This window comes from Ranitomeya variabilis, chromosome 5 (genome assembly GCF_051348905.1).
Source record: "Ranitomeya variabilis isolate aRanVar5 chromosome 5, aRanVar5.hap1, whole genome shotgun sequence".
Classification (NCBI taxonomy): Eukaryota; Metazoa; Chordata; class Amphibia; order Anura; family Dendrobatidae; genus Ranitomeya; species Ranitomeya variabilis.
The window spans coordinates 39,368,337-39,391,103 of record NC_135236.1 but is presented as its reverse complement, the minus strand read 5'-3'; the positions used below and the strand labels follow the sequence as shown (position 1 = coordinate 39,391,103).

General features: G+C 36.2%; 26 non-coding genes across 26 annotated transcripts; all 26 read right to left on the bottom strand.

Moving 5' to 3' along the window:
• Positions 1-424: 424 nt before the first annotated feature.
• On the bottom strand, positions 425-496 carry TRNAW-CCA (transfer RNA tryptophan (anticodon CCA)). The gene has a single exon. It is a non-coding gene; the product is annotated as a tRNA-Trp (tRNA).
• A 973-nt stretch (positions 497-1,469) lies between these two features.
• On the bottom strand, positions 1,470-1,541 carry TRNAW-CCA (transfer RNA tryptophan (anticodon CCA)). The gene has a single exon. It is a non-coding gene; the product is annotated as a tRNA-Trp (tRNA).
• A 472-nt stretch (positions 1,542-2,013) lies between these two features.
• Positions 2,014-2,085, bottom strand: TRNAW-CCA (transfer RNA tryptophan (anticodon CCA)). The gene has a single exon. It is a non-coding gene; the product is annotated as a tRNA-Trp (tRNA).
• Positions 2,086-2,550: 465 nt separating this feature from the next.
• Positions 2,551-2,622, bottom strand: TRNAW-CCA (transfer RNA tryptophan (anticodon CCA)). The gene has a single exon. It is a non-coding gene; the product is annotated as a tRNA-Trp (tRNA).
• A 1,011-nt stretch (positions 2,623-3,633) lies between these two features.
• TRNAW-CCA (transfer RNA tryptophan (anticodon CCA)) lies at positions 3,634-3,705 on the bottom strand. The gene has a single exon. It is a non-coding gene; the product is annotated as a tRNA-Trp (tRNA).
• A 472-nt stretch (positions 3,706-4,177) lies between these two features.
• On the bottom strand, positions 4,178-4,249 carry TRNAW-CCA (transfer RNA tryptophan (anticodon CCA)). The gene has a single exon. It is a non-coding gene; the product is annotated as a tRNA-Trp (tRNA).
• An 821-nt stretch (positions 4,250-5,070) lies between these two features.
• TRNAW-CCA (transfer RNA tryptophan (anticodon CCA)) lies at positions 5,071-5,142 on the bottom strand. The gene has a single exon. It is a non-coding gene; the product is annotated as a tRNA-Trp (tRNA).
• Positions 5,143-6,153: 1,011 nt separating this feature from the next.
• On the bottom strand, positions 6,154-6,225 carry TRNAW-CCA (transfer RNA tryptophan (anticodon CCA)). The gene has a single exon. It is a non-coding gene; the product is annotated as a tRNA-Trp (tRNA).
• Positions 6,226-7,198: 973 nt separating this feature from the next.
• TRNAW-CCA (transfer RNA tryptophan (anticodon CCA)) lies at positions 7,199-7,270 on the bottom strand. The gene has a single exon. It is a non-coding gene; the product is annotated as a tRNA-Trp (tRNA).
• Positions 7,271-7,742: 472 nt separating this feature from the next.
• On the bottom strand, positions 7,743-7,814 carry TRNAW-CCA (transfer RNA tryptophan (anticodon CCA)). The gene has a single exon. It is a non-coding gene; the product is annotated as a tRNA-Trp (tRNA).
• Positions 7,815-8,279: 465 nt separating this feature from the next.
• On the bottom strand, positions 8,280-8,351 carry TRNAW-CCA (transfer RNA tryptophan (anticodon CCA)). The gene has a single exon. It is a non-coding gene; the product is annotated as a tRNA-Trp (tRNA).
• A 1,011-nt stretch (positions 8,352-9,362) lies between these two features.
• TRNAW-CCA (transfer RNA tryptophan (anticodon CCA)) lies at positions 9,363-9,434 on the bottom strand. The gene has a single exon. It is a non-coding gene; the product is annotated as a tRNA-Trp (tRNA).
• A 472-nt stretch (positions 9,435-9,906) lies between these two features.
• On the bottom strand, positions 9,907-9,978 carry TRNAW-CCA (transfer RNA tryptophan (anticodon CCA)). The gene has a single exon. It is a non-coding gene; the product is annotated as a tRNA-Trp (tRNA).
• Positions 9,979-10,443: 465 nt separating this feature from the next.
• On the bottom strand, positions 10,444-10,515 carry TRNAW-CCA (transfer RNA tryptophan (anticodon CCA)). Its single transcript has one exon. It is a non-coding gene; the product is annotated as a tRNA-Trp (tRNA).
• Positions 10,516-11,709: 1,194 nt separating this feature from the next.
• Positions 11,710-11,781, bottom strand: TRNAW-CCA (transfer RNA tryptophan (anticodon CCA)). The gene has a single exon. It is a non-coding gene; the product is annotated as a tRNA-Trp (tRNA).
• Positions 11,782-12,792: 1,011 nt separating this feature from the next.
• Positions 12,793-12,864, bottom strand: TRNAW-CCA (transfer RNA tryptophan (anticodon CCA)). Its single transcript has one exon. It is a non-coding gene; the product is annotated as a tRNA-Trp (tRNA).
• Positions 12,865-13,336: 472 nt separating this feature from the next.
• TRNAW-CCA (transfer RNA tryptophan (anticodon CCA)) lies at positions 13,337-13,408 on the bottom strand. The gene has a single exon. It is a non-coding gene; the product is annotated as a tRNA-Trp (tRNA).
• A 465-nt stretch (positions 13,409-13,873) lies between these two features.
• Positions 13,874-13,945, bottom strand: TRNAW-CCA (transfer RNA tryptophan (anticodon CCA)). The gene has a single exon. It is a non-coding gene; the product is annotated as a tRNA-Trp (tRNA).
• Positions 13,946-14,954: 1,009 nt separating this feature from the next.
• Positions 14,955-15,026, bottom strand: TRNAW-CCA (transfer RNA tryptophan (anticodon CCA)). The gene has a single exon. It is a non-coding gene; the product is annotated as a tRNA-Trp (tRNA).
• Positions 15,027-15,498: 472 nt separating this feature from the next.
• On the bottom strand, positions 15,499-15,570 carry TRNAW-CCA (transfer RNA tryptophan (anticodon CCA)). The gene has a single exon. It is a non-coding gene; the product is annotated as a tRNA-Trp (tRNA).
• A 465-nt stretch (positions 15,571-16,035) lies between these two features.
• Positions 16,036-16,107, bottom strand: TRNAW-CCA (transfer RNA tryptophan (anticodon CCA)). Its single transcript has one exon. It is a non-coding gene; the product is annotated as a tRNA-Trp (tRNA).
• A 1,194-nt stretch (positions 16,108-17,301) lies between these two features.
• Positions 17,302-17,373, bottom strand: TRNAW-CCA (transfer RNA tryptophan (anticodon CCA)). Its single transcript has one exon. It is a non-coding gene; the product is annotated as a tRNA-Trp (tRNA).
• Positions 17,374-18,384: 1,011 nt separating this feature from the next.
• Positions 18,385-18,456, bottom strand: TRNAW-CCA (transfer RNA tryptophan (anticodon CCA)). Its single transcript has one exon. It is a non-coding gene; the product is annotated as a tRNA-Trp (tRNA).
• Positions 18,457-18,928: 472 nt separating this feature from the next.
• TRNAW-CCA (transfer RNA tryptophan (anticodon CCA)) lies at positions 18,929-19,000 on the bottom strand. Its single transcript has one exon. It is a non-coding gene; the product is annotated as a tRNA-Trp (tRNA).
• A 465-nt stretch (positions 19,001-19,465) lies between these two features.
• TRNAW-CCA (transfer RNA tryptophan (anticodon CCA)) lies at positions 19,466-19,537 on the bottom strand. The gene has a single exon. It is a non-coding gene; the product is annotated as a tRNA-Trp (tRNA).
• Positions 19,538-20,549: 1,012 nt separating this feature from the next.
• TRNAW-CCA (transfer RNA tryptophan (anticodon CCA)) lies at positions 20,550-20,621 on the bottom strand. The gene has a single exon. It is a non-coding gene; the product is annotated as a tRNA-Trp (tRNA).
• Between the last annotated feature and the right edge of the window lie 2,146 nt (positions 20,622-22,767).

Here is a 22,767-nt window from a genome sequence, read left to right as displayed (position 1 = left end):
TGAGATAATATATGGAAGCCATCTGGAAATTTGCTACTTTCAATCACAGTTTAGAAAAGACATAAAAGAGGGCTGAGTTAAGATTATCACATTCGGATTCATTGATTTCCAGTTTAAAATTAAAAATCTAGTAATAATCCCTCTTCTCTTACAAATTCAAAGATGACAATGGCGTGAACAAACTGTTAGGTGTTACCGGCATTGATTAATTTTTTTAATGCTTTGAACTCAATTCCCAAATAATATTTCTCGTCAAAGTATTGTTGATAAGATATTAATCTATATACTTTAAATAAAACTCATTTTTAAACCCAGCACTGACAGGTGGCAACAAAGTTGAGTTATTCTACTGTTAGTAGGATTACGCAGTTTCCGTTTCAATCTTAACCCAAGCATCAATCAAGTTATGAAAAGACGAGTTAATTGACCCCGACATGATTTGAACACGCAACCTTCTGATCTGGAGTCAGACGCGCTACCGTTGCGCCACGAGGTCAGTTGAAAAGCATGTGTGCTCCAGTACTTCTCAAGAAAAGTGCATGAGATAATATATGGAAGCCATCTGGAAATTTGCTACATTTAATGACATTTTGGGAAAGATATAAACAAGGATGAATTAAGATCATGACATTCAGATTCAGGGTTCTCCAGTTTAAAATGTAAAATCTAGTAATAAACTCTCTTTTCTTACAAATTCAAAGATAACAATGGCATGAACAAAGTGTTAGCTGTTCCCGGCATGGATTATTTTTTTATGTTTTGAACTCAATTCTCAAATGATATTTCTCACCAAAGTATTGTTGATAAGATTTTAATCTACATAATTTAAATAAAACACCTTTTTTAAACACTTTGCCTACAGGTGGCAACAAAGTCGAATTATTCTATTGTCAGTAGAATTACGCAGTTTCCGTTTTCAATCTTAACACAATCATCTATCAAGTTAAGAATAGACGAAAGAGCTACTTGACCCTGATGTGATATCAACATGCAACCTTATGACCTTGAGTCAGAAGTGCTGCAATACTTCTCATGAAAAGTGCATGAGATAATATATGGACCCCATCTGGAAATTTGCTACTTTTAATCACAGCTTAGAAAAGACATAAAGAGGGCTGAATTAAGATCATCACATTCGGATTCATTGATTTCAAGTTTAAAATTAAAAATCTAGTAATAATCCCTCTTCTTTTACAAATTCAAAGATGACAATGGCGTAAACAAACTGTTAGGTGTTCCCGCAGTGGATTAATTTTTTTAATGCTTTGAACTCAATTCCCAAAGGATATTTCTCGTCAAAGAATTGTTGATAAGATATTAATCTATATAATTTAAATAAAATACTTTGTTAAACCCTGTGCTGCCAAGTTGCAACAAAGTTGAGTTATTCTACTGTTAGTAAGTTTACGCAGTTTCCGTTTCAATCTTAACCCAAGCATCAATCAAGTTATGAAAAGATGAAAGTTAATTGACCCCGACGTGATTTGAACACGCAACCTTCTGATCTGGAGTCAGACGCGCTACCGTTGCGCCACGAGGTCAGTTGAAAAGCATGTGTGCTCCAGTACTTCTCAAGAAAAGTGCATGAGATAATATATGGAAGCCATTTGGAAATTTGCTACTTTCAATCACAGTTTAGAAAAGACATAAAAGAAGGCTGAATTAAGATCATCACATTCGGATTCATTGATTTCCAGTTTAAAATTAAAAATCTAGTAATATTCCCTCTTCTCTTACAAATTCAAAGATGACAATGGCGTGAATAAACTGTTAGGTGTTGCCGGCATTGATTAATTTTTTTAATGCTTTGAACTCAATTCCCAAAGGATATTTCTCGTCAAAGTATTGTTGATAAGATATTAATCTATATAATTTAAATAAAACACTTTGCTAAACCCTGTGCTGACAGGTTGCAACAAAATTGAGTTATTCTACTGTTAGTAGGATTACGCAATTTTTGTTTCAATCTTAACCCAAGCATCAATCAAGTTATGAAAATATGTAAGAGTTAAATGACCCCGACGTGATTTGAACACGCAACCTTCTGATCTGGAGTCAGACGCGCTACCGTTGTGCCACGAGGTCAGTTGAAAAGCATGTGTGCTCCAGTACTTCTCAAGAAAAGTGCATGAGATAATATATGGAAGCCATCTGGAAATTTGCTACTTTTAATCACAGTTTAGAAAAGACATAAAGAGGGCTGAATTAAGATCATCACATTTGGATTCATTGATTTCCAGTTTAAAATTAAAAATCTAGTAATAATCCCTCTTCTCTTACAAATTCAAAGATGACAATGGCGTGAACAAACTGTTAGGTGTTCCCACAGTGGATTCATTTTTTTAATGCTTTGAACTCAATTCCCAAAGGATATTTCTCGTCAAAGTATTGTTGATAAGATATTAATCTATATAATTTAAATAAAACACTTTGTTAAACCCTGTGCTGCCAAGTTGCAACAGTTGAGTTATTCTACTGTTAGTAAGATTACGCAGTTTCCGTTTCAATCTTAACCCAAGCATCAATCAAGTTATGAAAAGATGAGTTAATTGACCCCGACGTGATTTGAACACGCAACCTTCTGATCTGGAGTCAGACGCGCTACCGTTGTGCCACGAGGTCAGTTGAAAAGCATGTGTGCTCCAGTACTTCTCAAGAAAAGTGCATGAGATAATATATGGAAGCCATCTGGAAATTTGCTACTTTTAATGACATTTTGGGAAAGATATAAACAAGGATGAATTAAGATCATGACATTCAGATTCAGCGTTTTCCAGTTTAAAATGTAAAATCTAGTAATAAACTCTCTTTTCTTACAAATTCAAAGATGACAATGGCATAAACAAAGTGTTAGCTGTTCCCGGCATGGATTATTTTTTTATGTTTTGAACTCAATTCTCAAATGATATTTCTCACCAAAGTATTGTTGATAAGATTTTAATCTACATAATTTAAATAAAACACCTTTTTTAAACACTTTGCCTACAGGTGGCAACAAAGTCGAATTATTCTATTGTCAGTAGAATTACGCAGTTTCCGTTTTCAATCTTAACACAATCATCTATCAAGTTATGAATAGACGAAAGAGCTACTTGACCCTGATGTGATATCAACATGCAACCTTATGACCTTGAGTCAGAAGTGCTACCATTGTGCACAAGGTCAGTTGAAAAGCATGTTTGCTGCAATACTTCACATGAAAAGTGCATGAGATAATATATGGACCCCATCTGGAAATTTGCTACTTTTAATCACAGCTTAGAAAAGACATAAAGAGGGCTGAATTAAGATCATCACATTCGGATTCATTGATTTCAAGTTTAAAATTAAAAATCTAGTAATAATCCCTCTTCTTTTACAAATTCAAAGATGACAATGGCGTAAACAAACTGTTAGGTGTTCCCGCAGTGGATTAATTTTTTTAATGCTTTGAACTCAATTCCCAAAGGATATTTCTCGTCAAAGAATTGTTGATAAGATATTAATCTATATAATTTAAATAAAATACTTTGTTAAACCCTGTGCTGCCAAGTTGCAACAAAGTTGAGTTATTCTACTGTTAGTAAGTTTACGCAGTTTCCGTTTCAATCTTAACCCAAGCATCAATCAAGTTATGAAAAGATGAAAGTTAATTGACCCCGACGTGATTTGAACACGCAACCTTCTGATCTGGAGTCAGACGCGCTACCGTTGCGCCACGAGGTCAGTTGAAAAGCATGTGTGCTCCAGTACTTCTCAAGAAAAGTGCATGAGATAATATATGGAAGCCATTTGGAAATTTGCTACTTTCAATCACAGTTTAGAAAAGACATAAAAGAAGGCTGAATTAAGATCATCACATTCGGATTCATTGATTTCCAGTTTAAAATTAAAAATCTAGTAATATTCCCTCTTCTCTTACAAATTCAAAGATGACAATGGCGTGAATAAACTGTTAGGTGTTGCCGGCATTGATTAATTTTTTTAATGCTTTGAACTCAATTCCCAAAGGATATTTCTCGTCAAAGTATTGTTGATAAGATATTAATCTATATAATTTAAATAAAACACTTTGCTAAACCCTGTGCTGACAGGTTGCAACAAAATTGAGTTATTCTACTGTTAGTAGGATTACGCAATTTTTGTTTCAATCTTAACCCAAGCATCAATCAAGTTATGAAAATATGTAAGAGTTAAATGACCCCGACGTGATTTGAACACGCAACCTTCTGATCTGGAGTCAGACGCGCTACCGTTGTGCCACGAGGTCAGTTGAAAAGCATGTGTGCTCCAGTACTTCTCAAGAAAAGTGCATGAGATAATATATGGAAGCCATCTGGAAATTTGCTACTTTTAATCACAGTTTAGAAAAGACATAAAGAGGGCTGAATTAAGATCATCACATTTGGATTCATTGATTTCCAGTTTAAAATTAAAAATCTAGTAATAATCCCTCTTCTCTTACAAATTCAAAGATGACAATGGCGTGAACAAACTGTTAGGTGTTCCCACAGTGGATTCATTTTTTTAATGCTTTGAACTCAATTCCCAAAGGATATTTCTCGTCAAAGTATTGTTGATAAGATATTAATCTATATAATTTAAATAAAACACTTTGTTAAACCCTGTGCTGCCAAGTTGCAACAGTTGAGTTATTCTACTGTTAGTAAGATTACGCAGTTTCCGTTTCAATCTTAACCCAAGCATCAATCAAGTTATGAAAAGATGAGTTAATTGACTTTGTTAAACCCTGTGCTGCCAGGTTGCAACAAAGTTGAGTTATTCTACTGTGAGGCTATGTGCACACGTCAGGATTTTGTCAGGTGTTTGTCAGGATTTTGTCAGGATTTTGTCAGGATTTTGTCAGGCTTTTTCCTCAGGTTTTGTAGCCAAAACCAGGAGTGGGTGATAAATGCAGAAGTGGTGCATATGTTTCTATCATACTTTTCCTCTAATTGTTCCACTCCTGGTTTTGGCTACAAAACCTGAGGAAAAAGCCTGACGTGTGCACATCCTTAGTAGGATTACGCAGTTTCCGTTTCAATCTTAACCCAAGCATCAATCAAGTTATGAAAAGATGAAAGAGTTAATTGACCCCGACGTGATTTGAACACGCAACCTTCTGATCTGGAGTCAGACGCGCTACCGTTGTGCCACGAGGTCAGTTGAAAAGCATGTGTGCTCCAGTACTTCTCAAGAAAAGTGCATGAGATAATATATGGAAGCCATCTGGAAATTTGCTACTTTTAATCACAGTTTAGAAAAGACATAAAGAGGGCTGAATTAAGATCATCACATTTGGATTCATTGATTTCCAGTTTAAAATTAAAAATCTAGTAATAATCCCTCTTCTCTTACAAATTCAAAGATGACAATGCCGTGAACAAACTGTTAGGTGTTCCCACAGTGGATTCATTTTTTTAATGCTTTGAACTCAATTCCCAAAGGATATTTCTCGTCAAAGTATTGTTGATAAGATATTAATCTATATAATTTAAATAAAACACTTTGTTAAACCCTGTGCTGACAGGTTGCAACAAAGTTGAGTTATTCTACTGTTAGTAGGATTACGCAATTTTCGTTTCAATCTTAAACCAAGCATCAATCAAGTTATGAAAAGATGAAAGAGTTAGTTGACCCCGATGTGATTTGAACACGCAACCTTCTGATCTGGAGTCAGACGCGCTACTGTTGCACCACGAGGTCAGTTGAAAAGCATCTGTGCTCCAGTACTTCTCAAGAAAAGTGCATGAGATAATATATGGAAGCCATCTGGAAATTTGCTACTTTCAATCACAGTTTAGAAAAGACATAAAAGAGGGCTGAGTTAAGATTATCACATTCGGATTCATTGATTTCCAGTTTAAAATTAAAAATCTAGTAATAATCCCTCTTCTCTTACAAATTCAAAGATGACAATGGCGTGAACAAACTGTTAGGTGTTACCGGCATTGATTAATTTTTTTAATGCTTTGAACTCAATTCCCAAATAATATTTCTCGTCAAAGTATTGTTGATAAGATATTAATCTATATACTTTAAATAAAACTCATTTTTAAACCCAGCACTGACAGGTGGCAACAAAGTTGAGTTATTCTACTGTTAGTAGGATTACGCAGTTTCCGTTTCAATCTTAACCCAAGCATCAATCAAGTTATGAAAAGACGAGTTAATTGACCCCGACATGATTTGAACACGCAACCTTCTGATCTGGAGTCAGACGCGCTACCGTTGCGCCACGAGGTCAGTTGAAAAGCATGTGTGCTCCAGTACTTCTCAAGAAAAGTGCATGAGATAATATATGGAAGCCATCTGGAAATTTGCTACATTTAATGACATTTTGGGAAAGATATAAACAAGGATGAATTAAGATCATGACATTCAGATTCAGGGTTCTCCAGTTTAAAATGTAAAATCTAGTAATAAACTCTCTTTTCTTACAAATTCAAAGATAACAATGGCATGAACAAAGTGTTAGCTGTTCCCGGCATGGATTATTTTTTTATGTTTTGAACTCAATTCTCAAATGATATTTCTCACCAAAGTATTGTTGATAAGATTTTAATCTACATAATTTAAATAAAACACCTTTTTTAAACACTTTGCCTACAGGTGGCAACAAAGTCGAATTATTCTATTGTCAGTAGAATTACGCAGTTTCCGTTTTCAATCTTAACACAATCATCTATCAAGTTAAGAATAGACGAAAGAGCTACTTGACCCTGATGTGATATCAACATGCAACCTTATGACCTTGAGTCAGAAGTGCTGCAATACTTCTCATGAAAAGTGCATGAGATAATATATGGACCCCATCTGGAAATTTGCTACTTTTAATCACAGCTTAGAAAAGACATAAAGAGGGCTGAATTAAGATCATCACATTCGGATTCATTGATTTCAAGTTTAAAATTAAAAATCTAGTAATAATCCCTCTTCTTTTACAAATTCAAAGATGACAATGGCGTAAACAAACTGTTAGGTGTTCCCGCAGTGGATTAATTTTTTTAATGCTTTGAACTCAATTCCCAAAGGATATTTCTCGTCAAAGAATTGTTGATAAGATATTAATCTATATAATTTAAATAAAATACTTTGTTAAACCCTGTGCTGCCAAGTTGCAACAAAGTTGAGTTATTCTACTGTTAGTAAGTTTACGCAGTTTCCGTTTCAATCTTAACCCAAGCATCAATCAAGTTATGAAAAGATGAAAGTTAATTGACCCCGACGTGATTTGAACACGCAACCTTCTGATCTGGAGTCAGACGCGCTACCGTTGCGCCACGAGGTCAGTTGAAAAGCATGTGTGCTCCAGTACTTCTCAAGAAAAGTGCATGAGATAATATATGGAAGCCATTTGGAAATTTGCTACTTTCAATCACAGTTTAGAAAAGACATAAAAGAAGGCTGAATTAAGATCATCACATTCGGATTCATTGATTTCCAGTTTAAAATTAAAAATCTAGTAATATTCCCTCTTCTCTTACAAATTCAAAGATGACAATGGCGTGAATAAACTGTTAGGTGTTGCCGGCATTGATTAATTTTTTTAATGCTTTGAACTCAATTCCCAAAGGATATTTCTCGTCAAAGTATTGTTGATAAGATATTAATCTATATAATTTAAATAAAACACTTTGCTAAACCCTGTGCTGACAGGTTGCAACAAAATTGAGTTATTCTACTGTTAGTAGGATTACGCAATTTTTGTTTCAATCTTAACCCAAGCATCAATCAAGTTATGAAAATATGTAAGAGTTAAATGACCCCGACGTGATTTGAACACGCAACCTTCTGATCTGGAGTCAGACGCGCTACCGTTGTGCCACGAGGTCAGTTGAAAAGCATGTGTGCTCCAGTACTTCTCAAGAAAAGTGCATGAGATAATATATGGAAGCCATCTGGAAATTTGCTACTTTTAATCACAGTTTAGAAAAGACATAAAGAGGGCTGAATTAAGATCATCACATTTGGATTCATTGATTTCCAGTTTAAAATTAAAAATCTAGTAATAATCCCTCTTCTCTTACAAATTCAAAGATGACAATGGCGTGAACAAACTGTTAGGTGTTCCCACAGTGGATTCATTTTTTTAATGCTTTGAACTCAATTCCCAAAGGATATTTCTCGTCAAAGTATTGTTGATAAGATATTAATCTATATAATTTAAATAAAACACTTTGTTAAACCCTGTGCTGCCAAGTTGCAACAGTTGAGTTATTCTACTGTTAGTAAGATTACGCAGTTTCCGTTTCAATCTTAACCCAAGCATCAATCAAGTTATGAAAAGATGAGTTAATTGACCCCGACGTGATTTGAACACGCAACCTTCTGATCTGGAGTCAGACGCGCTACCGTTGTGCCACGAGGTCAGTTGAAAAGCATGTGTGCTCCAGTACTTCTCAAGAAAAGTGCATGAGATAATATATGGAAGCCATCTGGAAATTTGCTACTTTTAATGACATTTTGGGAAAGATATAAACAAGGATGAATTAAGATCATGACATTCAGATTCAGCGTTTTCCAGTTTAAAATGTAAAATCTAGTAATAAACTCTCTTTTCTTACAAATTCAAAGATGACAATGGCATAAACAAAGTGTTAGCTGTTCCCGGCATGGATTATTTTTTTATGTTTTGAACTCAATTCTCAAATGATATTTCTCACCAAAGTATTGTTGATAAGATTTTAATCTACATAATTTAAATAAAACACCTTTTTTAAACACTTTGCCTACAGGTGGCAACAAAGTCGAATTATTCTATTGTCAGTAGAATTACGCAGTTTCCGTTTTCAATCTTAACACAATCATCTATCAAGTTATGAATAGACGAAAGAGCTACTTGACCCTGATGTGATATCAACATGCAACCTTATGACCTTGAGTCAGAAGTGCTACCATTGTGCACAAGGTCAGTTGAAAAGCATGTTTGCTGCAATACTTCACATGAAAAGTGCATGAGATAATATATGGACCCCATCTGGAAATTTGCTACTTTTAATCACAGCTTAGAAAAGACATAAAGAGGGCTGAATTAAGATCATCACATTCGGATTCATTGATTTCAAGTTTAAAATTAAAAATCTAGTAATAATCCCTCTTCTTTTACAAATTCAAAGATGACAATGGCGTAAACAAACTGTTAGGTGTTCCCGCAGTGGATTAATTTTTTTAATGCTTTGAACTCAATTCCCAAAGGATATTTCTCGTCAAAGAATTGTTGATAAGATATTAATCTATATAATTTAAATAAAATACTTTGTTAAACCCTGTGCTGCCAAGTTGCAACAAAGTTGAGTTATTCTACTGTTAGTAAGTTTACGCAGTTTCCGTTTCAATCTTAACCCAAGCATCAATCAAGTTATGAAAAGATGAAAGTTAATTGACCCCGACGTGATTTGAACACGCAACCTTCTGATCTGGAGTCAGACGCGCTACCGTTGCGCCACGAGGTCAGTTGAAAAGCATGTGTGCTCCAGTACTTCTCAAGAAAAGTGCATGAGATAATATATGGAAGCCATTTGGAAATTTGCTACTTTCAATCACAGTTTAGAAAAGACATAAAAGAAGGCTGAATTAAGATCATCACATTCGGATTCATTGATTTCCAGTTTAAAATTAAAAATCTAGTAATATTCCCTCTTCTCTTACAAATTCAAAGATGACAATGGCGTGAATAAACTGTTAGGTGTTGCCGGCATTGATTAATTTTTTTAATGCTTTGAACTCAATTCCCAAAGGATATTTCTCGTCAAAGTATTGTTGATAAGATATTAATCTATATAATTTAAATAAAACACTTTGCTAAACCCTGTGCTGACAGGTTGCAACAAAATTGAGTTATTCTACTGTTAGTAGGATTACGCAATTTTTGTTTCAATCTTAACCCAAGCATCAATCAAGTTATGAAAATATGTAAGAGTTAAATGACCCCGACGTGATTTGAACACGCAACCTTCTGATCTGGAGTCAGACGCGCTACCGTTGTGCCACGAGGTCAGTTGAAAAGCATGTGTGCTCCAGTACTTCTCAAGAAAAGTGCATGAGATAATATATGGAAGCCATCTGGAAATTTGCTACTTTTAATCACAGTTTAGAAAAGACATAAAGAGGGCTGAATTAAGATCATCACATTTGGATTCATTGATTTCCAGTTTAAAATTAAAAATCTAGTAATAATCCCTCTTCTCTTACAAATTCAAAGATGACAATGGCGTGAACAAACTGTTAGGTGTTCCCACAGTGGATTCATTTTTTTAATGCTTTGAACTCAATTCCCAAAGGATATTTCTCGTCAAAGTATTGTTGATAAGATATTAATCTATATAATTTAAATAAAACACTTTGTTAAACCCTGTGCTGCCAAGTTGCAACAGTTGAGTTATTCTACTGTTAGTAAGATTACGCAGTTTCCGTTTCAATCTTAACCCAAGCATCAATCAAGTTATGAAAAGATGAGTTAATTGACCCCGACGTGATTTGAACACGCAACCTTCTGATCTGGAGTCAGACGCGCTACCGTTGCGCCACGAGGTCAGTTGAAAAGCATGTGTGCTCCAGTACTTCTCAAGAAAAGTGCATGAGATAATATATGGAAGCCATCTGGAAATTTGCTACTTTTAATGACATTTTGGGAAAGATATAAACAAGGATGAATTAAGATCATGACATTCAGATTCAGCGTTTTCCAGTTTAAAATGTAAAATCTAGTAATAAACTCTCTTTTCTTACAAATTCAAAGATGACAATGGCATGAACAAAGTGTTAGCTGTTCCCGGCATGGATTATTTTTTTATGTTTTGAACTCAATTCTCAAATGATATTTCTCACCAAAGTATTGTTGATAAGATTTTAATCTACATAATTTAAATAAAACACCTTTTTTAAACACTTTGCCTACAGGTGGCAACAAAGTCGAATTATTCTATTGTCAGTAGAATTACGCAGTTTCCGTTTTCAATCTTAACACAATCATCTATCAAGTTATGAATAGACGAAAGAGCTACTTGACCCTGATGTGATATCAACATGCAACCTTATGACCTTGAGTCAGAAGTGCTACCATTGTGCACAAGGTCAGTTGAAAAGCATGTTTGCTGCAATACTTCACATGAAAAGTGCATGAGATAATATATGGACCCCATCTGGAAATTTGCTACTTTTAATCACAGCTTAGAAAAGACATAAAGAGGGCTGAATTAAGATCATCACATTCGGATTCATTGATTTCAAGTTTAAAATTAAAAATCTAGTAATAATCCCTCTTCTTTTACAAATTCAAAGATGACAATGGCGTAAACAAACTGTTAGGTGTTCCCACAGTGGATTCATTTTTTTAATGCTTTGAACTCAATTCCCAAAGGATATTTCTCGTCAAAGTATTGTTGATAATATATTAATCTATATAATTTAAATAAAACACTTTGTTAAACCCTGTGCTGCCAGGTTGCAACAAAGTTGAGTTATTCTACTGTGAGGCTATGTGCACACGTCAGGATTTTGTCAGGCTTTTTCCTCAGGTTTTGTAGCCAAAACCAGGAGTGGGTGATAAATGCAGAAGTGGTGCATATGTTTCTATTATACTTTTCCTCTAATTGTTCCACTCCTGGTTTTGGCTACAAAACCTGAGGAAAAAGCCTGACGTGTGCACATCCTTAGTAGGATTACGCAGTTTCCGTTTCAATCTTAACCCAAGCATCAATCAAGTTATGAAAAGATGAAAGAGTTAATTGACCCCGACGTGATTTGAACACGCAACCTTCTGATCTGGAGTCAGACGCGCTACCGTTGCGCCACGAGGTCAGTTGAAAAGCATGTGTGCTCCAGTACTTCTCAAGAAAAGTGCATGAGATAATATATGGAAGCCATCTCGAAAATTGCTACTTTCAATCACAGATTAGAAAAGACATAAAGAGGGCTGAATTAAGATCATCACTTTCGGATTCATTGATTTCCAGTTTAAAATTAAAAATCTAGTAATAATCCCTCTTCTCTTACAAATTCAAAGATGACAATGGCATGAACAAAGTGTTAGCTGTTCCCGGCATGGATTTTTTTTATGTTTTGAACTCAATTCTCAAATGATATTTCTCACCAAAGTATTGTTGATAAGATTTTAATCTACATAATTTAAATAAAACACCTTTTTTAAACACTTTGCCTACAGGTGGCAACAAAGTCGAATTATTCTATTGTCAGTAGAATTACGCAGTTTCCGTTTTCAATCTTAACACAATCATCTATCAAGTTATGAATAGACGAAAGAGCTACTTGACCCTGATGTGATATCAACATGCAACCTTATGATCTTGAGTCAGAAGTGCTACCATTTTGCACAAGGTCAGTTGAAAAGCATGTTTGCTGCAATACTTCACATGAAAAGTGCATGAGATAATATATGGACCCCATCTGGAAATTTGCTACTTTTAATCACATCTTAGAAAAGACATAAAGAGGGCTGAATTCAGATCATCACATTCGGATTCATTGATTTCCAGTTTAAAATTAAAAATGTAGTAATAATCCCTCTTCTCTTACAAATTCAAAGATGACAATGGCGTGAACAAACTGTTAGGTGTTCTCATAGTGGATTCATTTTTTTAATGCTTTGAACTCAATTCCCAAAGGATATTTCTCGTCAAAGTATTGTTGATATGATATTAATCTATATAATTTAAATAAAACACTTTGTTAAACCCTGTGCTGCCAGGTTGCAACAAAGTTGAGTTATCCTACTGTTAGTAGGATTACACAGTTTCCGTTTCAATCTTAACCCAAGCATCAATCAAGTTATGAAAAGATGAAAGAGTTTATTGACCGCGACATGATTTGAACACGCAACCTTCTGATCTGGAGTCAGACGCGCTACCGTTGCGCCACGAGGTCAGTTGAAAAGCACGTGTGCTCCAGTACTTCTCAAGAAAAGTGCATGAGATAATATATGGAAGCCATGTGGAAATTTGCTACTTTCAATCACAGTTTAGAAAAGACATAAAAGAGGGCTGACTTAAGATCATCACATTCGGATTCATTGATTTCCAGTTTAAAATTAAAAATCTAGTAATAATCCCTCTTCTCTTACAAATTCAAAAATGACAATGGCGTGAACAAACTGTTAGGTGTTGCCGCCATTGATTAATTTTTTTAATGCTTTGAACTCAATTCCCAAAGGATATTTCTCGTCAAAGTATTGTTGATAAGATATTAATCTATATAATTTAAATAAAACACTTTGCTAAACCCTGTGCTGACAGGTTGCAACAAAATTGAGTTATTCTACTGTTAGTAGGATTACGCAATTTTTGTTTCAATCTTAACCCAAGCATCAATCAAGTTATGAAAAGATGTAAGAGTTAAATGACCCCGACGTGATTTGAACACGCAACCTTCTGATCTGGAGTCAGACGCGCTACCGTTGTGCCACGAGGTCAGTTGAAAAGCATGTGTGCTCCAGTACTTCTCAAGAAAAGTGCATGAGATAATATATGGAAGCCATCTGGAAATTTGCTACTTTTAATCACAGTTTAGAAAAGACATAAAGAGGGCTGAATTAAGATCATCACATTTGGATTCATTGATTTCCAGTTTAAAATTAAAAATGTAGTAATAATCCCTCTTCTCTTACAAATTCAAAGATGACAATGGCGTGAACAAACTGTTAGGTGTTCCCACAGTGGATTCATTTTTTTAATGCTTTGAACTCAATTCCCAAAGGATATTTCTCGTCAAAGTATTGTTGATAAGATATTAATCTATATAATTTAAATAAAACACTTTGTTAAACCCTGTGCTGCCAAGTTGCAACAGTTGAGTTATTCTACTGTTAGTAAGATTACGCAGTTTCCGTTTCAATCTTAACCCAAGCATCAATCAAGTTATGAAAAGATGAGTTAATTGACCCCGACGTGATTTGAACACGCAACCTTCTGATATGGAGTCAGACGCGCTACCGTTGCGCCACGAGGTCAGTTGAAAAGCATGTGTGCTCCAGTACTTCTCTAGAAAAGTGCATGAGATAATATATGGAAGCCATCTGGAAATTTGTTACTTTTAATCACAGTTTAGAAAAGACATAAAGAGGGCTGAATTAAGATCATGACATTCAGATTCAGGGTTTTCCAGTTTAAAATGTAAAATATAGTAATAAACTCTCTTTTCTTACAAATTCAAAGATGACAATGGCATGAACAAAGTGTTAGCTGTTCCCGGCATGGATTATTTTTTTATGTTTTGAACTCAATTCTCAAATGATATTTCTCACCAAAGTATTGTTGATAAGATTTTAATCTACATAATTTAAATAAAACACCTTTTTTAAACACTTTGCCTACAGGTGGCAACAAAGTCGAATTATTCTATTGTCAGTAGAATTACGCAGTTTCCGTTTTCAATCTTAACACAATCATCTATCAAGTTATGAATAGACGAAAGAGCTACTTGACCCTGATGTGATATCAACATGCAACCTTATGACCTTGAGTCAGAAGTGCTACCATTGTGCACAAGGTCAGTTGAAAAGCATGTTTGCTGCAATACTTCACATGAAAAGTGCATGAGATAATATATGGACCCCATCTGGAAATTTGCTACTTTTAATCACAGCTTAGAAAAGACATAAAGAGGGCTGAATTAAGATCATCACATTCGGATTCATTGATTTCAAGTTTAAAATTAAAAATCTAGTAATAATCCCTCTTCTTTTACAAATTCAAAGATGACAATGGCGTAAACAAACTGTTAGGTGTTCCCACAGTGGATTCATTTTTTTAATGCTTTGAACTCAATTCCCAAAGGATATTTCTCGTCAAAGTATTGTTGATAAGATATTAATCTATATAATTTAAATAAAACACTTTGTTAAACCCTGTGCTGCCAGGTTGCAACAAAATTGAGTTATTCTACTGTTAGTAGGATTACGCAGTTTCCGTTTCAATCTTAACCCAAGCATCAATCAAGTTATGAAAAGATGAGTTAATTGACCCCGACGTGATTTGAACACGCAACCTTCTGATCTGGAGTCAGACGCGCTACTGTTGCACCACGAGGTCAGTTGAAAAGCATCTGTGCTCCAGTACTTCTCAAGAAAAGTGCATGAGATAATATATGGAAGCCATCTGGAAATTTGCTACTTTCAATCACAGTTTAGAAAAGACATAAAAGAGGGCTGAGTTAAGATCATCACATTCGGATTCATTGATTTCCAGTTTAAAATTAAAAATCTAGTAATAATCCCTCTTCTCTTACAAATTCAAAGATGACAATTGCGTGAACAAACTGTTAGGTGTTGCCGGCATTGATTAATTTTTTTAATGCTTTGAACTCAATTCCCAAAGGATATTTCTCGTCAAAGTATTGTTGATAAGATATTAATCTATATAATTTAAATAAAACACTTTGCTAAACCCTGTGCTGACAGGTTGCAACAAAATTGAGTTATTCTACTGTTAGTAGGATTACGCAATTTTTGTTTCAATCTTAACCCAAGCATCAATCAAGTTATGAAAAGATGTAAGAGTTAAATGACCCCGACGTGATTTGAACATGCAACCTTCTGATCTGGAGTCAGACGCGCTACCGTTGTGCCACGAGGTCAGTTAAAAAGCATGTGTGCTCCAGTACTTCTCAAGAAAAGTGCATGAGATAATATATGGAAGCCATCTGGAAATTTGCTACTTTTAATCACAGTTTAGAAAAGACATAAAGAGGGCTGAATTAAGATCATCACATTTGGATTCATTGATTTCCAGTTTAAAATTAAAAATCTAGTAATAATCCCTCTTCTCTTACAAATTCAAAGATGACAATGGCGTAAACAAACTGTTAGGTGTTCCCACAGTGGATTCATTTTTTTAATGCTTTGAACTCAATTCCCAAAGGATATTTCTCGTCAAAGTATTGTTGATAAGATATTAATCTATATAATTTAAATAAAACACTTTGTTAAACCCTGTGCTGCCAAGTTGCAACAGTTGAGTTATTCTACTGTTAGTAAGATTACGCAGTTTCCGATTCAATCTTAACCCAAGCATCAATCAAGTTATGAAAAGATGAGTTAATTGACCCCGACATGATTTGAACACGCAACCTTCTGATCTGGAGTCAGACGCGCTACCGTTGCGCCACGAGGTCAGTTGAAAAGCATGTGTGCTCCAGTACTTCTCAAGAAAAGTGCATGAGATAATATATGGAAGCCATCTGGAAATTTGCTACTTTTAATGACATTTTGGGAAAGATATAAACAAGGATGAATTAAGATCATGACATTCAGATTCAGGGTTTTCCAGTTTAAAATGTAAAATATAGTAATAAACTCTCTTTTCTTACAAATTCAAAGATGACAATGGCATGAACAAAGTGTTAGCTGTTCCCGGCATGGATTATTTTTTTATGTTTTGAACTCAATTCTCAAATGATATTTCTCACCAAAGTATTGTTGATAAGATTTTAATCTACATAATTTAAATAAAACACCTTTTTTAAACACTTTGCCTACAGGTGGCAACAAAGTCGAATTATTCCATTGTCAGTAGAATTACGCAGTTTCCGTTTTCAATCTTAACACAATCATCTATCAAGTTATGAATAGACGAAAGAGCTACTTGACCCTGATGTGATATCAACATGCAACCTTATGAACTTGAGTCAGAAGTGCTACCATTGTGCACAAGGTCAGTTGAAAAGCATGTTTGCTGCAATACTTCACATGAAAAGTGCATGAGATAATATATGGACCCCATCTGGAAATTTGCTACTTTTAATTACAGCTTAGAAAAGACATAAAGAGCGCTGAATTAAGATCATCACATTCGGATTCATTGATTTCAAGTTTAAAATTAAAAATCTAGTAATAATCCCTCTTCTTTTACAAATTCAAAGATGACAATGGCGTAAACAAACTGTTAGGTGTTCCCACAGTGGATTCATTTTTTTAATGCTTTGAACTCAATTCCCAAAGGATATTTCTCGTCAAAGTATTGTTGATAAGATATTAATCTATATAATTTAAATAAAACACTTTGTTAAACCCTGTGCTGCCAGGTTGCAACAAAGTTGAGTTATTCTACTGTGAGGCTATGTGCACACGTCAGGATTTTGTCAGGCTTTTTCCTCAGGTTTTGTAGCCAAAACCAGGAGTGGGTGATAAATGCAGAAGTGGTGCATATGTTTCTATTATACTTTTCCTCTAATTGTTCCACTCCTGGTTTTGGCTACAAAACCTGAGGAAAAAGCCTGACGTGTGCACATCCTTAGTAGGATTACGCAGTTTCCGTTTCAATCTTAACCCAAGCATCAATCAAGTTATGAAAAGATGAAAGAGTTAATTGACCCCGACGTGATTTGAACACGCAACCTTCTGATCTGGAGTCAGACGCGCTACCGTTGCGCCACGAGGTCAGTTGAAAAGCATGTGTGCTCCAGTACTTCTCAAGAAAAGTGCATGAGATAATATATGGAAGCCATCTCGAAAATTGCTACTTTCAATCACAGATTAGAAAAGACATAAAGAGGGCTGAATTAAGATCATCACTTTCGGATTCATTGATTTCCAGTTTAAAATTAAAAATCTAGTAATAATCCCTCTTCTCTTACAAATTCAAAGATGACAATGGCATGAACAAAGTGTTAGCTGTTCCCGGCATGGATTTTTTTTATGTTTTGAACTCAATTCTCAAATTATATTTCTCACCAAAGTATTGTTGATAAGATTTTAATCTACATAATTTAAATAAAACACCTTTTTTAAACACTTTGCCTACAGGTGGCAACAAAGTCGAATTATTCTATTGTCAGTAGAATTACGCAGTTTCCGTTTTCAATCTTAACACAATCATCTATCAAGTTATGAATAGATGAAAGAGCTACTTGACCCTGATGTGATATCAACATGCAACCTTATGATCTTGAGTCAGAAGTGCTACCATTGTGCACAAGGTCAGTTGAAAAGCATGTTTGCTGCAATACTTCACATGAAAAGTGCATGAGATAATATATGGACCCCATCTGGAAATTTGCTACTTTTAATCACAGCTTAGAAAAGACATAAAGAGGGCTGAATTCAGATCATCACATTCGGATTCATTGATTTCCAGTTTAAAATTAAAAATGTAGTAATAATCCCTCTTCTCTTACAAATTCAAAGATGACAATGGCGTGAACAAACTGTTAGGTGTTCTCATAGTGGATTCATTTTATTAATGCTTTGAACTCAATTCCCAAAGGATATTTCTCGTCAAAGTATTGTTGATATGATATTAATCTATATAATTTAAATAAAACACTTTGTTAAACCCTGTGCTGCCAGGTTGCAACAAAGTTGAGTTATCCTACTGTTAGTAGGATTACACAGTTTCCGTTTCAATCTTAACCCAAGCATCAATCAAGTTATGAAAAGATGAAAGAGTTTATTGACCGCGACATGATTTGAACACGCAACCTTCTGATCTGGAGTCAGACGCGCTACCATTGCGCCACGAGGTCAGTTGAAAAGTACGTGTGCTCCAGTACTTCTCAAGAAAAGTGCATGAGATAATATATGGAAGCCATGTGGAAATTTGCTACTTTCAATCACAGTTTAGAAAAGACATAAAAGAGGGCTGACTTAAGATCATCACATTCGGATTCATTGATTTCCAGTTTAAAATTAAAAATCTAGTAATAATCCCTCTTCTCTTACAAATTCAAAAATGACAATGGCGTGAACAAACTGTTAGGTGTTGCCGCCATTGATTAATTTTTTTAATGCTTTGAACTCAATTCCCAAAGGATATTTCTCGTCAAAGTATTGTTGATAAGATATTAATCTATATAATTTAAATAAAACACTTTGCTAAACCCTGTGCTGACAGGTTGCAACAAAATTGAGTTATTCTACTGTTAGTAGGATTACGCAATTTTTGTTTCAATCTTAACCCAAGCATCAATCAAGTTATGAAAAGATGTAAGAGTTAAATGACCCCGACGTGATTTGAACACACAACCTTCTGATCTGGAGTCAGACGCGCTACCGTTGTGCCACGAGGTCAGTTGAAAAGCATGTGTGCTCCAGTACTTCTCAAGAAAAGTGCATGAGATAATATATGGAAGCCATCTGGAAATTTGCTACTTTTAATCACAGTTTAGAAAAGACATAAAGAGGGCTGAATTAAGATCATCACATTTGGATTCATTGATTTCCAGTTTAAAATTAAAAATCTAGTAATAATCCCTCTTCTCTTACAAATTCAAAGATGACAATGGCGTGAACAAACTGTTAGGTGTTCCCACAGTGGATTCATTTTTTTAATGCTTTGAACTCAATTCCCAAAGGATATTTCTCGTCAAAGTATTGTTGATAAGATATTAATCTATATAATTTAAATAAAACACTTTGTTAAACCCTGTGCTGCCAAGTTGCAACAGTTGAGTTATTCTACTGTTAGTAAGATTACGCAGTTTCCGTTTCAATCTTAACCCAAGCATCAATCAAGTTATGAAAAGATGAGTTAATTGACCCCGACGTGATTTGAACATGCAACCTTCTGATCTGGAGTCAGACGCGCTACCGTTGCGCCACGAGGTCAGTTGAAAAGCATGTGTGCTCCAGTACTTCTCAAGAAAAGTGCATGAGATAATATATGGAAGCCATCTGGAAATTTGCTACTTTTAATGACATTTTGGGAAAGATATAAACAAGGATGAATTAAGATCATGACATTCAGATTCAGGGTTTTCCAGTTTAAAATGTAAAATATAGTAATAAACTCTCTTTTCTTACAAATTCAAAGATGACAATGGCATGAACAAAGTGTTAGCTGTTCCCGGCATGGATTTTTTTTTATGTTTTGAACTCAATTCTCAAATGATATTTCTCACCAAAGTATTGTTGATAAGATTTTAATCTACATAATTTAAATAAAACACCTTTTTTAAACACTTTGCCTACAGGTGGCAACAAAGTCGAATTATTCTATTGTCAGTAGAATTACGCAGTTTCCGTTTTCAATCTTAACACAATCATCTATCAAGTTATGAATAGACGAAAGAGCTACTTGACCCTGATGTGATATCAACATGCAACCTTATGAACTTGAGTCAGAAGTGCTACCATTGTGCACAAGGTCAGTTGAAAAGCATGTTTGCTGCAATACTTCACATGAAAAGTGCATGAGATAATATATGGACCCCATCTGGAAATTTGCTACTTTTAATCACAGCTTAGAAAAGACATAAAGAGGGCTGAATTAAGATCATCACATTCGGATTCATTGATTTCAAGTTTAAAATTAAAAATCTAGTAATAATCCCTCTTCTTTTACAAATTCAAAGATGACAATGGCGTAAACAAACTGTTAGGTGTTCCCGCAGTGGATTCATTTTTTTAATGCTTTGAACTCAATTCCCAAAGGATATTTCTCGTCAAAGTATTGTTGATAAGATATTAATCTATATAATTTAAATAAAACACTTTGTTAAACCCTGTGCTGCCAGGTTGCAACAAAGTTGAGTTATTCTACTGTTAGTAGGATTACACAGTTTCCGTTTCAATCTTAACCCAAGCATCAATCAAGTTATGAAAAGATGAAAGAGTTTATTGACCGCGACATGATTTGAACACGCAACCTTCTGATCTGGAGTCAGACGCGCTACCATTGCGCCACGAGGTCAGTTGAAAAGCACGTGTGCTCCAGTACTTCTCAAGAAAAGTGCATGAGATAATATATGGAAGCCATGTGGAAATTTGCTACTTTCAATCACAGTTTAGAAAAGACATAAAAGAGGGCTGACTTAAGATCATCACATTCGGATTCATTGATTTCCAGTTTAAAATTAAAAATCTAGTAATAATCCCTCTTCTCTTACAAATTCAAAAATGACAATGGCGTGAACAAACTGTTAGGTGTTGCCGGCATTGATTAATTTTTTTAATGCTTTGAACTCAATTCCCAAATAATATTTCTCGTCAAAGTATTGTTGATAAGATATTAATCTATATAATTTAAATAAAACTTATTTTTAAACCCAGCACTGACAGGTGGCAACAAAGTTGAGTTATTCTATTGTCAGTAGGATTACGCAGTTTCCGTTTCAATCTTAACCCAAGCATCAATCAAGTTATGAAAAGATGAAAGAGTTAACTGACCCCGACCTGATTTAAACACGCAACTTTCTGATTTGGAGTCAGACGCGCTACCGTTGCACCACGAGGTCGATTGAAAAGCATGTGTGCTCCATTACTTCTCATGAAAAGTGCATGAGATAATATATGGAAGCCATATGGAAATTTGCTACTTTCAATCACAGTTTAGAAAAGACATAAAGAGGGCTGAATTAAGATCATCACTTTCAGATTCATTGATTTCAAGTTTAACCCCTTCCCGACCTTTGACGCATACGCTGCGTCATGAAAGTCTGTGCCTTCCCGACCTATGACGCAGCGTATGCGTCATGGAATGATCGCGTCCCTGCAGATCGGGTGAAGGGGTTAACTCCTATTTTACCCGATCTGCAGGGAGAGGGGGAGTGGTACTTCAGCCCAGGGGGGGTGGCTTCACCCCCCCCGTGGCTACGATCGCTCTGATTGGCTGTTGAAAGTGAAACTGCCAATCAGAGCGATTTGTAATATTTCACCTAAAAAACTGGTGAAATATTACAATCCAGCCATGGCCGATGCTGCAATATCATCGGCCATGGCTGGAAATACTAAAGTGACCCCCCCCACACCCACCGATCGCCCCCCCAGTCCTCCGTTAGTCCTCCGGTCCCCTCCGTCCGCCTGCCGGCTCCCCCGTCCTCCTGTCCGCTCCCTCCTTGTGTGAATAAAGCCCCCCTGTGGTCCGATCACCCCCCCTGTGCTCCGACACCCCCCCACCACCCCTTCATACTTACCGATCCTCCCGGTGTCCGACCGTCTCCTCGCTGGGCGCCGCCATCTTGGAAAATGGCCGGCGCATGCTCAGTGCGCCCGCCGAATCTGCCAGTCGGCAGATTCCTTACAGGTACATTTTGATCGCTGTGGTAGGTTCTATCACAGCGATCAAAATAAAAAAAATAATAAATAACCCCCCCCTTTATCACCCCCATAGGGACAATAATAAAATAAAGAATTTTTTTTTTTCTTTTTCCACTAGGGTTAGGGTTAGAACTAGGGTTAGAACTAGGGGTAGGGTTAGGGGTAGGGTTAGGGTTACGGGTAGGGTTAGGGGTAGGGTTATGGCATGTGCACACAGAGCGGATCGGCCGCGGATCCGCAGCGGATCGGCAGCGGATACGCAGCGGATCGGCCGCGGATACGCAGCGGATCGGCAGCGGATACGCAGCGGATCGGCCGCGGATCGGCAGCGGATCGGCAGCGGATCCGCAGCGGATCGGCCGCGGATACGCAGCGGATCGGCCGCAGATCCGCAGCGGATCGGCAGCGGATACGCAGCGGATCGGCCGCGGATCGGCAGCGGATCCGCAGCGGATCGGCAGCGGATACGCAGCGGATACGCAGCGGATACGCAGCGGATACGCGGTGGATCGGCCACGGATACGCAGCGGATACGCAGCGGATTGGCCGCGGATTCGCAGCGGATTGGCCGCGGATCCGCAGCGGATTGGCCGCTGCGAATTCGAAGCAGTTTTCCATCAGGTTTACAGTACCATGTACACCTAAGGAAAACCAAATCCGCTGTGCCCATGGTGCGGAAAATTCCATGCAGAAACGCTGCGTTGTATTTTCCGCAGCATGTCAATTCTTTGTGCGGATTCCGCAGCGTTTTACACCTGTTCCTCAATAGGAATCCGCAGGTGAAATCCGCACACAAAAAA